Genomic DNA, 13,783 nt, shown 5'->3' with positions numbered 1-13,783 from the left:
CAGCCTGTGTCTCCTCCCACTTTAATTCCCATGTGACTTGTCCACCTGACCTTTGCCATCCTGGTCAGCCTCGCCGCAGCTTCCCATGTCTCACTGGAGCCCAGCCCCCTCAAACTGTGCAATCCTGAATGCAACAATGCTCAGGGGGAACCAAGTCAAATTATTTATCTCAGATTGTCTCTCATTAATTACTTGAACACATTTTGTCCTGTATGACCTAAGTCCCCTGTAGGAGGCTCCCTTCTCTTCTCCAAGACTCAGGTGCAACATCACCCCTTAGAAACTTCCGTTAGTCTCCATTGACTCCCAGTCTGGGTAGGGCGCCTCTCCTCTAAGCTTCCTTCGTATCTTCTTCAGTGTGACTCAACCACAGCCCTTTGCATATTGAACTGTAATTTGTGTGTGCTTTAAGGGCTTGGAAACTCATTTCGTTCTCAGCATAGTGTCTGGCACAGAGAAAGTGCTCACTAAATGGTCTGCACTAAATTGTGACTCATGGGACTCTTAGAATCTTCCTTGCTTTTTTAGGTGACTGCACTTGATATAAAAAAGCTTTCCCTGTTACCTTTCAGTGGTCACAGTAGATCACCTAACCGGAGTAAATGTGGAACATGAAGTGACTCACTTGTGAATGCCTCACTGTCCTGAGAGCTGTCTTCTTTCCTCACCTAACCTCAGTCTGCATATTGATGTAGGATGGCAGGCTTAATACCAAGGGAGAGCTTGTGACTTTTCCAGGGAGTGTGGAACTTCTGCTTTTGTCCCCCAACACATGCACATCAGATGCTGTTAACTCTGACCTCTAAAATGATTTCTCTTCATTCTCTGCTTTGCCTGTTTCCTCTGTAGAGCTGAGATGCAGCGTGCATCATACATTGAGTTGATTATTTTCCTTCTGTCCATACCTATGGTTTCTGAGAAAAGAATTCATAAACATTTGAAGGGTTTTAATATGGAAGGTTTTGTGTGGATGCAGATGAGTGCCTATGTAGATGAATTGGAATTATTCTTCATAATTTTTCAATGAGATACTGTTTTGTTATGCGTCAATTTTTCAGAAAAGGAAGTTGTCACATGTTTGCGTGGAGATAGGTCATAGCTGGCGAACAGTAAATGAAAAATCAAGAGCCCTTGACTCGCTTATGGTTTTGTGGTAGATAAATGGAAAAAGAATGAGAACCCACTTATGGAAAACAATCATGTCAACAAACACTAGGCTATTAATTCTCTAATGGTGCCCATGGAAAATGAATATAAAATTGCTTCTAAATGATTTGAATACCTTTAATGCAATGTAGAAAGCTGAGTAATTGTGTTTTGAATATAAAAGAGAATTATTAATTATATAAAAGTTCTTGTAGTTGTTTTCCCTTGTTCATTAGAAATATATGCCTTGCCAAGTAACTTTCAAGGACAACCTATAGTAAGAAATCGATTTTGCACACACACACACATACTGTTCACAATACTAAAACAAGTTTCACCAAACAGTGCTTTCTCTTACCACATAAAACGTAGTCAGGCATTGTCTTTTCTATTTTATTTGTTTTTTAAAATAAAGTTCTGATTGAATACCTACAACCTGATTTCATGTCTCACCAATGGGTTACTGCTCACATTTTGAAAAATTTTTTATTAAATATGTATGCTATGTTTAGACAAAACATAAATGATCCTTAGAGCGTGCACTGGGTGGCATGGATTGCCATAATAATGTCAGCTATAATTGACTGGGCACATATTGTACTATGGGAATGTTCTATTCAAAATGGTAATCAGGGCCTCCCTGGTGGTGCAAGGGGTTAAGTCACAGCACTATGAAGCTATTTGCAGCCACTGCAGCATAAGTTAGATCCCCGGCCAGGGGGCTACCCACATGACACAGCAGACCTCTTCTGTCTCACCTGCTGCTCCCCTCAGCAGTGTATTTCAGTCATTCTGTCTGTTCTGCTCTCCACTCTGTCTCTGGTGAGTCCTCTCACCCCCCACACCTCTGGCCTCTACCCCAGTTCTTTCATGCATAAATAAATAAATCTTTTTTTTAAAAAAAAAAGGTAATCGTTATAAAACAGAATATTTTCTTTAATGGGTGAGTGGTTTGATAACATTTTAGCCAGATATTTAAAGTGAGGAATGATTATGGTAAGAAAATGGTTCAGAGATAACAAACATACCTATGTACAAAATCTTTTGATAAACTGTAAGACATATCTAAAAAAACATATTTCCTGATATTTTTTGTCCTCTTCTAAAGTTTGGGGTAAAAAAAGAAAAGATTAGAAGTGATGTTATAAACATTTAGTTTTTAATTTTTAATCAAAATTTCTATTTAAATTATGAAAAACTGCTTAAAAGATTCCAAAGCATAACCCACAGCATGAAACAAACGTGTTCCTACTCACTTACTGGAGTCTATTGATCTACTAGCAAAATGCAGGGTAAAGTTATGGCCACAATCACAGCATTCTTGCAAAGAGGGAAGGGCTGCTAGGATTATCTGGTCAAATAACTAAAAATCATTTCATCTCATTGCCCACTGATCTCACCTCTGTGTATAAAAGGATAGCATCCAGAGAAAATGCAGAAAGATTTGGTGCTCGTGTTGACGGATACCACAACATTGAAGAGTTTTAAGATACATGTTTCATCTCAAAAGACACAGTCAAAAAGCTTAGTTGAGGGGCCTTCCTGGTGGCACCAGGGGTTAGGACACAACCTGTGAAACTGTCCGCAGCCACTGCAGCACTAGTTCGATTCCCCCAGCCAGCCAGGGAGCTACCCACATGGTGCAGCAGACCTCTCCTGTCTCCCTGTTGCTCCCCTCAGCAGTGTGCTTCAGTCAATCTGCCTGTTCTGCTCCCCACTCTGTCTCTGGTGAATCCTCTCACCCTCCACACCTCTGGCCTGTACCCCAGCTCTTGTATGCATAAATAAATAATCTTTAAAAAAAAAAACAGTTTAATTGACCTAACATCTCGAGTATTCTAAGAAGCCATTGTTTTCTTCTCTTTTCAAATTGCATTTTGAGAGCTGAGTTTCTTGGGATTTTTAGTCACCAACAGTTTGCTGCCAGAAACTCTTTGAGCTGCCAAGGCTATTTCTTTGTAAAAAAAAATAATCGTGGCTACCCCAAGTTAACAGTTGTAACCAACTTAGCCTTCATTCAGGCTGCAGCTGTGCCAAGCAACTGCTGTTCCTTCAGTTGTCAGGTCAAAATACAAAACTTTGAGGACAGTGACTGGAGAGCGGGTTTGTGTGTGTGCACAAGTGTGCTGGCGTGCAAGAGGGATGCCTTTGGGGGTGAAGGAGCAGCTGTGGAGTAATCTATCTGGAATTTCTTGTTAGGTTTACTTGTGGTAAATGAAATCTTCTCAATTCTGTAAGTTTTTCCTTACCAGGGCCTTGGAAACTACTTGTAATGTTCAGTTATTTTAATTATTGGGAAGTCTTTTCCATATTATTTACATAGTTTTTCCTCAGTGCTGGAAAAAGTCCCTCAAAGTCCCTCAAAGGGACTTTGCTGAATAAATTGATCTTTTGGCAGGGACCCAATAAGGACACTGTTATTTATCATCCCTTGCAGTTGGTCAGATTTGTAATATTTGTTGGCAAATCAGACACTATAGCTGAAAGGCTGAAGCCTAATCTTTACACTTAAAATTACCAAAGTAACTGATTTTCTGTGAACTATGCAGTTCTTCATTCAAGCTATTATTCTGGACTGTGAGAATCTGGCCAGAAAAAAGGTCACAAAAAGTATTTTTTGAGTAGGGTAAAATATGATTATTTTCTCGACTTTCTGGCATTAACCTGTGGACCAATTCCTGTCCTTTCATAAGTCTCCCATAATTACTTTAGCTTTGAGAACGTGGGTACAATTATTTATAGAATAGATTAAAATTGCACATAGATGAATGTGTACAAAATCTTCCATAATAATGATGAATTTTTCTTGATAATAATGTGGATTTAACAAATCTCACACCCCAGTTGTCTCCATCCTGTCCTCCCCAGAAAATGCAAATAGTTGGGAGGGGGTACAGTTACAGCCAAGGTGGGGTTCTGTTTTTCCCAAAGCAAAACACTCTGTGAATGCACCTTTACCTCCAGGGGGGTATTTCTTTTCAGCTTGTTGCTCAAGGTAAAGGCTAAATATCCATTAACAAAGCAAAAGTTTAACTGTTTGTTGGTGATCAAATTAAAACTCAGCCAGAGGGTATCTTCACTTATTATAAATAATGTAAACTCTGCAGCATGTCATTAAATATGTATGTCTTGTTAATTTTTATGTCTTCTGGCCTCTCTAACTACTTCTTGATATTTACAAGTGAAAGTTGTTCTCAATCTCTCACAGCTATTGTTTGTGGTATTTTTTTAAATTTATTTTTACATCATTGTTCATTTTTAAACAATGTTTGCTTCCCCCCATCCCCTCAGGTGTAGTCCCCATAGAGTTTCCTTCCCCAATGCACCTGTGCACCATCACCTCAGTCCCCTGTGCTCTTCGCTCCCCCTCTCTGATCCCTCTCCCTCCCTCTTCCCCTGGTTTATAATTGTCTGTTTTTGCTTTGCTGTGTTTTATACCTTTTTTTTTTTTTAAGATTTATTTATTTATACATACAAGAACTGGGGTATAGGCCAGAGTTGGGGGGGGGGGCGGTGAGAGGATTTACCAGAGACAGGGTGGGGCACAGAACAGGCAGCCTGACAGAGATACACTGCTGAGAGGAGCAGCGGGCGAGTCAGGAGAGGTCTGCTGCGCCATGTGGGTAGCTCCCTGGCCGGGGATTGAACTTGTGCTGTAGTGGCTGCGATGAGCTTCATAGGTTGCATCGCAACCCCTTGCCCCACCAGGGAGGCCCCTATACTGTTATTTTTTTACACTGATGTCTTATTGGGTTCCCCTATATTCCTGCTATAAGTGCTACCCAATATTTTTCTTTTTCCTTCTGGCTTATTTCACTGAGCATAATTCCTTCTAGCTCCATCCATGTTGCTGCAAATGGCACGAGTTTATCTTTTTTGTCAATCTTTCACATCGAAATGTTCATCCGGAACTTGTACGAAACCTGTGCCTTCAGATTATTATCAAGGTGAACGGGGGAAGCTTCAGATAGTGCTTCGCTTGTCTGCATCCACAAAGCTTATTGATCTTCTCTATGGATTTATGGACAGGGGTCTCACCAGTCTACCTGACCACAGCTACATCTAGTCTACTTAATTGCTCTTGGGTTTTAGCTCCCTTTGGGGGCTTTGGGTAGCTAATTAACTTTCGTTCTCTTATGGAAGAGATCCATAGTACTCAGAGGGAGTTAGGCATGTCACTGACTGACAGTGGAACTCCCAACGCAGATGATGAAGTTCATTTGGAAATGACTGAGTTTAGCCTGATAGAGACTACATAATTAAATAAACATGGCTGGGGCCTCCCTGGTGGCACAAGGGGTTAAGCACAGCATTATGAAGCTATCTGCAGCCTCTGTGGCACGAGTCCCTGGCCAAGGAGATACCCACGTGGTGCAGCAGACCTCTCCTGTCTCATCTGCTGCTCCCCTCAGCTATATATTTCAATGGATCTGCCTGTTCTGTGCCCCACTGTGTCTCTGGTGAATCCTCTTACCCCCTGCACCTCTAGCCTATACCCCAGCTCTTATATGCACAAATAAATAAATCTTTAAAAAAATTAAAAATAAATAAATAAATATAAACAGGGCTGAAGCACCTACTGTACACCAGCTTCTGGGCAAAGGGCTGAGAATGCAAAGATGGATATATGGTACAGTAGACATAGTACTCTCTACCGAAATTCACTTTCTAGTTGAAGAACATATAGACAATAGAATGTTAATGACTAGGGGGAGGTCAGCACAAAGCAGGATGCGTAAACCAGGGTACTATGGGAAGGACACCAGTTCCTGAAGTGCGATGCTGTTCTTAGGCCAATAAGCATCTGGGAGCTTGGAAAAATGCAGAAGCTCAGTTCACCCCAAACTTCTTTAGTGAGAACTTGCACTTTGACAAGGTTTACCCAAGATGATTTATATACATATTAAAGTTTGAAAAGTCCAGTTCTTGTATATTCAGATTAGACCAAAGGTTTCCATCTTGAGAGAAACTCAAGGAGGAATTTTTACCCATGCATTTGTTTAATGAGTCATTTATTAGCTATCTACAACATATAAAGCATGCACTAGACATTATATTTATGCTACAGCTTCTGCCATCAAGGAGCAGGTGCAAATATAAATTATGAGGCAAATACAAATAAAAACAATACAAAGCCATGTTGGAAAACAAACCTCCTACAGTCCCTCAAGACCTTAACTCAATATATTGTTACTCAGAAAAAAATAATTTTCATTAAAAAAGTAGCAACATCTAGCTTTATAGTTGAGGTACACTAAGACAGAGCATCTTTTGCCTGGATGCCTGGGAGTATCATAGTTTCATTAAAAATACAGAAGGCAACAGAAGGAGCTAGTCTGGAAGAGCAAGAAAAATGTTCACATCAGCTTCTGCCATATTGTGTTTGGGATGCAGGTGAGATGGAGACGTAAAAATGAAAGTCCTAAATTCATTAGAGAGGTTGATATAAAGATGATATTTAAAAGATGAAAAGATAGAAAAAATAGAATATGATGGAAAATAAAACCTTGGGGGGACTTGTCATTTAGAGTATGAAGTAAATCAGTCAAGGCCAGAAAGAACAAAGAGGAGAGGACCCAGTAAAAGAGTTCAGGCTCTCAAGAAAGATAGACTAGCACTATTTACAATAACAAAGTTATAGAAACAACCTAAGTGTCCCAAGACAGAGGAGTGGATGAGGGAGATGTGGTATATATACATGGTGGAATACTACTCAGCTGTAAAAAAGATGAACTCTCATTTTTGACCACTTGGATGAACTGGAGAGAATTATGCTAAGAGAAACAAGTCAGAAGGTGAAAGGTAAATGCTGGATGATTTCACTATTTTGTAGAATATAGAGAAACAAACCAAAGGAACTGACAAAACTCCAGAAAACTTAGAAATAAGACTGCAGAATTGAGGCTACTAGAGAGAGAGGGTGGAAACAAAGGGAGGAGAAATCCAATGGTCTATGGTAAAGGAATACAGGTCTATGGTGGGGCTAGTGTGGTGATGGCTGAGGAGGTGTGAGTCTCTTCCCCTAAATCACATACAGTGTGGCAAACCAGTGTTACCCCAGTTTAAAAAAAAATAATCCTCTTAACTTATCAACCACTTCTGAAGGAAAAAAGACATTGGGGAAAAAAAGAAAGAAAAGGAGAATCTACTGAAATCTCAATAGATTTGCATATTATCACCTCCAACTCCCTATTTTTTTAAATCTACAGAAAGAGAAGGTTGAAACTGAAAATTTCACTTTTCAAAGTTAATCTTTTTTTTCTTTTTTTCATGAAGGGGCTATTTAATATAATTTAGTGAAATGGAAAAAAAGACTGATACCAATTTGGGGTACTAAGAATTTGAATAAGAAGATTTTGTGTAATGGGCTTCTAATTATTTATGGGAAAGATTATTGCTTATAGCTTTAATTTCTGCCTTTTGAAGTTTGGGAACCATTGCTGGATTTTTATCTTTACCTACACTAAAGTGAGTATATGTCAAAAACAAATATGTGTTATTTCATATACAATAGTTAAGAGTTTGCTGTACTTTGAGGCTCTAAGTAAGTGTTTGATATTTAGAACAATTTTTATTATCTCATAAATGCCTTTGAGTTTTATTATTAGTTGATAAGAATACATAAATATTTTAAAGTATTTAAATGTTTTTCCTCTTTAAATCAAAACAGTAGTAACTTTTAAAACTGTCTATTTAATGATCAAGATTATTTTATTTACTGGAACTTTTTCATAGCCAAGAACTCAAACTATCTAAATCTGTATGCCAGCAAATTAATGTACGTTCCTAATTTATTTAAACCATCGCCTCAAATATTTCAGTTAAGTGTTTCAATTAAAATTCTTCAATGTGTAATGTTGAAGGCACTTGTGTAATTGGGAGTGTCCTGTCGCCACTCTCCCAGCCCCTCCTAGAAAAATCAGGCAATTGGGATTTAAGAGTGCAGACAGAGGTGCTCCCCAGAGCAGAGTAGGGGTGCTTAGGTAGGAGACTTTGAACCGTCAGCCCCAGCCCAGGGCAGAGCCCCACTAGGTACCTCAAGCTCTTCATCCACCCCCGGATCCAACCTCATCTTCTAGGACTCCCCCACTTCCTGAAACTGGGCCTCCCCAAATTTATCCCCATGATGGAAAAGCTCTATCTCCCTGTCTCTCCCCACCCTCCAGTAAGAAAGAGCAATAGCAGGCAAAGCCTTTGGTCCATCCTTTTAAGGGTTGGCAAATCTTCCTTCTTTAAAAAGCGACTTTTTGGTGAGGATAACTCTCCTACATTGCTGGAGGGAGTGCAAACTGGTCCAACCACTATGGAGAGCTGTCTGGAGGTTTCTCAGTCTACTAATAATGGAGCTACCATATGATCCAGCAATTCCACTCCTAGGGATCTACCCAAAGGACACAAAAACAATGATTCAAAAGAGCACCTGTACCCCTATGTTTATTGCAGCACTATGTACAATAGGGAAAACCTGGAAACAACCCAAATGCCCAGAAATAGATGACTGGATCAAGAAGATGTGGTACATATACACCATGGAATATTACTCAGCAATCAAAAAGGATAAACTCATGCCATTCGCAGCAATGTGGATGGAGCTGGAAGGAATTATGCTCAGTGAAATAAGCCAGAGGGGGGGAAAAATATCGGATGGTTTCACTTATAACAGGAATATAGGGGAACCAAATAAGACATCAGGGGGAAAAATAGTAACAAGTACAAAACATAACAAAGTAAAAACAGACAATTATAAGCCAGAGACATCCTGCAGGGCAGGAGGAGGGAGAGGGATCAGAGGGAGGGAGGGAGCAGCACAGGGGACTGAGGTAATGGTGCACGGGTGCCTTGGGGAAGGAAACTCTATGGGGACTGCACCTGAGGGGGAGGGGGGAAGCAAATATTATTTAAAAATGAACAATGATGTAAAAAAATTTTTTTAATTAATAAAATAAAATAAAATATGGTATGCAATATTTTTTAAAAAATGACTTTTATCTTTTCAAATAGCCAAAAGTCAGTGAGATGCTCTTTGGTGGAGAATTAATTCAAACCATACTCCTTTCTGGAAAAAGAAACAGTATAAAGACATGATTGATCATTTGGCATGTCTGTTTTCACAAGCAGGTCAGAAGGCAATCCCGTAAGCAAGTTTGAGTCGTGGTAGATTCACTGCACAAGTGTGTAGTAGCAGAAGGTAATGCCCGGAGAGACAGGACTAATGTGGATCCCTAAGTTGCTCTGTGATTGCTAACAATTCAGTTGCGTTTGTCTGTTGCAATGATAGTGCTTCTGTCCCCCACTCCTGGATTCCTCTTCCTTTTTTAATTAATTAATTAATTAATTTTTTTACATTGTTGTTCACTTTTGAACAGTGTTTTATTTCTTCCTTTACATGTAGTCCTCGTAGTTTTCCCACTACGATTACACCCATGATCCATCACCACAGTCCCTTGTGCTCTTCCCTCCCTTGTTTAACCCCTCTCCCTCCTACTCCCCTGCTGTATCCTCAAATCTATGGTCAATTTGCAAGTTTTATCTTTTTCCTGACCCTTTGTTTGGTTTTTCTATATTCCACATATAAGTGAAACCATCTGATATTTATCTTTTTCCTTCTGACTTATTTCACTGAGCATGATCCCTTCCAGCTCCATCCATGTGGCTGTGAATGGCATGAGCTTATCTTTTTTGACTGCTGAGTATTATTCCATTTTGTATACACACCACATCTTCTTGAAGTAGTCATCTGTTTTGATGCATTTAGGTTGTTTCCATATCTTGGCTATTGTAAATAGTGCTGCAGTAAACATAGGGGTGCAGGTTTCCTTTTGAATTTGTGTTTTTGTGTTCTTTGGGTAGATTCCTAGGAGTAGAATCACTGGATCATATGGTAGATCCATTTTCAGTGTTTTGAGGAGCCTCCATGCAACTTTCCATAATGGTTGGACCACCAGAAATGCAAAAACTGGAATCCCCTTCCTTTTGCTTTCTTGTGTCAACCCCAACCATCCAGCCTTCTAGGTCTGTCTCAAATGGTCTTCTCTCCAGAAAACCTTTCTAATCTCCTCTGCTTGTCCCCATGCCTGCCCAAAGCTGGAAGTTGGCCTTTCCTTTCACAGATCACCCCAGAGCACTTCTTAAAATTTATACTTATTTTATGATGCTTAGCACTGTCTACCTTATAAAGCAGTTATTTACTCATGTCAGTAAATATTTATGAAATATCTAACATGTTTCAGACTCTGGGCCACATTAAGATGAGTAATGAGTGGATTTTCAGTACTCAAGCTTGGTAGATGACCAGATCTGAATTCACAGATAAATAATTACAATATAATGTGAAGTATCATAATGAGGGTGTTCCTACCAGATCCTTGTAATAAAAGAATCAGGAAATTTCTCTTAGGAGAGGTCCAGAAAAACCTACAAAAGAAGAGAGCTTTGTGATCAGCCTTGAAGAATATGTAAGAGTTTTCTAGAGAGTAAACTGGGGAAGAATCTTCCAACAATGTTACGGCCTTAGCACAGAAGGCCGCAGCCAAGTGTCCCTTGTCTAGGGACATAGAGTCTTCTCCTTCATCTGAAGCAGCGAGCTCATTAGACCAGGTCCTTTTCCCTTTATACCTGGGGCCTGGACTGGCCCGGGACTTAAATGCAGACACTATGCAAACATATTTGCTAAACTGAACATGTTAATTTGTAATTATATTTCTTTACAAGGCAATTTCCAGAATATCAACCCACTAACTGTGCAGATTATATCCGCGTTTTGAAGTCCTGTGAATATTTCTTTATCTCTTCTAGCAAATGATGGTAATGGAAATGGATGCTGCATTTTATTGCAGACAACAGCATATTGCTCACAAATGCCTAATTTGAGTTGCCCCTAATTCCCAGTTGGTATAAACTCCGGAAATGCAAGCTAATCACCGATTAACAAAAAGGTTTTCTTAAGAACTAGTGAAAGGTACTGATTGTCTTAAAGGTAAAATAAACCTTTTCTGGAATATAAGATAAAGCCTAGCCCTGGTAAAGCTTTTTGGTCCAGGTTATCCCACTGATGCAAACCAAGCTAATCACAGATCCTTTCTCAGACCTAAGAATGAGGTAGCCTTTTCTGTGTATTTTGGAACTGAAATTGAGACAATAGTTGCTCTTTCTTAGTGTACCTCAGCTATAAAGCTAGATGTTGATACTTTTTTTTAATTGAAAACTATTTTTTCTAAGTAATGATATACATGATATAGAACCAAATATAAATTATCCTTATAATTTATCATGAATTATATAATTATTTTTAGGCCTTTTTTTTTTTTTAAAGATTTATTTATTTATTTATACAAGCACTGGGTACAGTCAGAAGCGTGGGCAAGTGAGAGAATTTACCAGAGCCAGAGCAGAGCGGGGAACAGAACAGGCAGACTGATGGAGTACACTGCTGAGGGGAGCAGCGGGCACGGCAAGAGAGGTGCTTCGCAGCCCAGCACTCAACCGCTGCGCCACCAGGGGAGGCCCATGAATTATATAATTATAAATTAATTATTGTAAATTATCCCTCCTCCCCCACCTTTACCAGATATGGATAATTTGAGAAATGTTTGTTTCTGACTCTAAAATCTGCAAGTTTTTTTTTTTTTTTCATCTTTAATTCAATGACAGTTCAGACCTAGACTTCTTTGGTCAAATAAAGTAGTTCTCCAGATAATTCAACCCACATGTCACTATCGGTTTTCATGGAACCGTTGGCTTATCTATAGTCTGTCTGTTTCATGGATGGACTTACCTACCTTTAACTCTGAAAATTTTGTCCGTGGAAAAAGTTTATCTTTCTTTTTTATGAGAAATTTTATTTTCAAGCTGCCAATGTTGGCAGACAAGAAAAGACAGTCAGGAAATCCCAGATTTGGTCCAGATAACCGGAGGAAAAGCAAGGCCAAGCAAGTCATTAAAGCTGCTTATCAAGACAATTTATGCAAAGTAGCTCAATCACAGGAACAGATGAGGCTGTGTTGAGTGTACGACATGCAGCGACCACTCAAGGGTGGGACGGATGGGGCAGAGTGAGTCCCTGAGCAGTATTGCCCAAACCAACAAATCTGGTCTGGGATTTCCATTACCTTTCCTCCTATACTTCCATTTTGGAATAAGCATGCTTGAGTCCTGCCTCTGAAGAAAACGAATCAAAATGCCCCCCGACCCACATCTTTTAATTTTTATTTTTAATTTTTTCATCTGTGGCCAGAGGTCCCATCCCCTTGGCATTCTTCCCTTTTTTTTTTTTTTTTTTAAGATTTTATTTATTTATTTTTGAACTGAGGTACAGGTCAGAGGTGCAGAGAGTGAGAGGATTCACATGAGACAGAATGGGGAGCAGAACAGGTGGATCTACTGAAATACACTGCTGAGGGGAGCAGCAGGGAAGACAGGAGAAGTGGGCTGTGTCATTTGTGGGTCAGCTCCCCAGGTGGGGATCAAACTCAGGCCCCAGCAGTGATAATGCTGAGACTTACCCCCTAGGCCACCAGGGAGTCCCCCCATCTAATAATTTTGATGGCAAGTAAATACTGTCATTACATTTGTGGAAACGTGGAATTCCCAGTGTTCTGATTCCATGGATGAAATAGGAAATATTCCCTAAATGGACATTTTAATAATTAATAATACATTAACAATGTATGCTGTCAATATTTTGTTGTCCATCGTTGTAGTATTTTTAATAATTGTTTTCTCAGAATTATTTTGTTTTATTTATTTTTTTTAATTAATTTTTTTTTTATATTTTAAAAGGACAGGTTTAGTAGGAAAAGGACAAGATGCTTGCACACACACAAGCAAACAGGAAGAGACACCGCTGCTGCTTGCAAGGCAAAAGTTTTGTGAAAAGAAACACCTATATAGTTACAGGCAGGCAAGAGATCGGCCTAGAAATTTTATTTTAAATGGCAAAAGATGTCTCAAAATTTTAAGGTGTGATAAAAATAAGAGAGTTTAAAAAATATTCACTTTAATATCCACTACACTATACAGTGATGGCCTCTTAGTTCATGTACCATCTTTTTTATTATCTGCCATTAAAAACGTGATACAAATAGGAATGTAAAAATGACTAATTTGAAATATACTAACTTCACTAAGTTTTTGATCAAAATACATCTTGCAGAAAATGGAAAGAAATTAGTTTTGGGCCTCCCTGGTAGCCTAAGGGGTATGTCTCAGCGTAATGTCTGCTGGGGTCTGAGTTTGATCCCTGGCCAGGGAGCTACCCACACGGTGCAGCAGACCTCTCCTGTCTCACCCGCTGCTCCCCTCAGCAATGTATTTCAGTAGATCTGCCTGTTCTGCTCCCCACTCTGTCTCTGGTGAATCCTTTCTCATCACCTCCCACCCACCCACGCACACACCTCTGGCCTACACCCCAGTTATTCTATGCCAAAAAAAGAAAAAAGAAATTAGTTTTGACATCTAAGCAAATCCCAAATTATGACTTTGCTGCTATGAAAACTGATCCTGTGGTCTATCAGAGGTTTATCATCCTCTCATTTAAGATGTACCATATTACCTAGAACATTTGAGATTCTTTGTCTTGGGGAAAATTTTACAAAACATTTTACAAAAATGTTCGGTATAAAGCATTTTGATGGCGCGC

General features: G+C 39.4%; 1 protein-coding gene across 3 annotated transcripts in view; it reads left to right on the top strand.

Moving 5' to 3' along the window:
- The window catches only part of CAP2 (cyclase associated actin cytoskeleton regulatory protein 2), a gene marked incomplete at both ends in the record, with an annotated part of 109,213 nt that overhangs the window by 74,560 nt on the left and 20,870 nt on the right, over positions 1-13,783 (top strand). The window lies entirely within an intron of this gene.

The sequence above is a fragment of the Talpa europaea genome (genome assembly GCF_964194135.1).
Source record: "Talpa europaea genome assembly, chromosome: 2".
Classification (NCBI taxonomy): Eukaryota; Metazoa; Chordata; class Mammalia; order Eulipotyphla; family Talpidae; genus Talpa; species Talpa europaea.
This window is presented reverse-complemented; position numbering and strand designations above follow the sequence as displayed.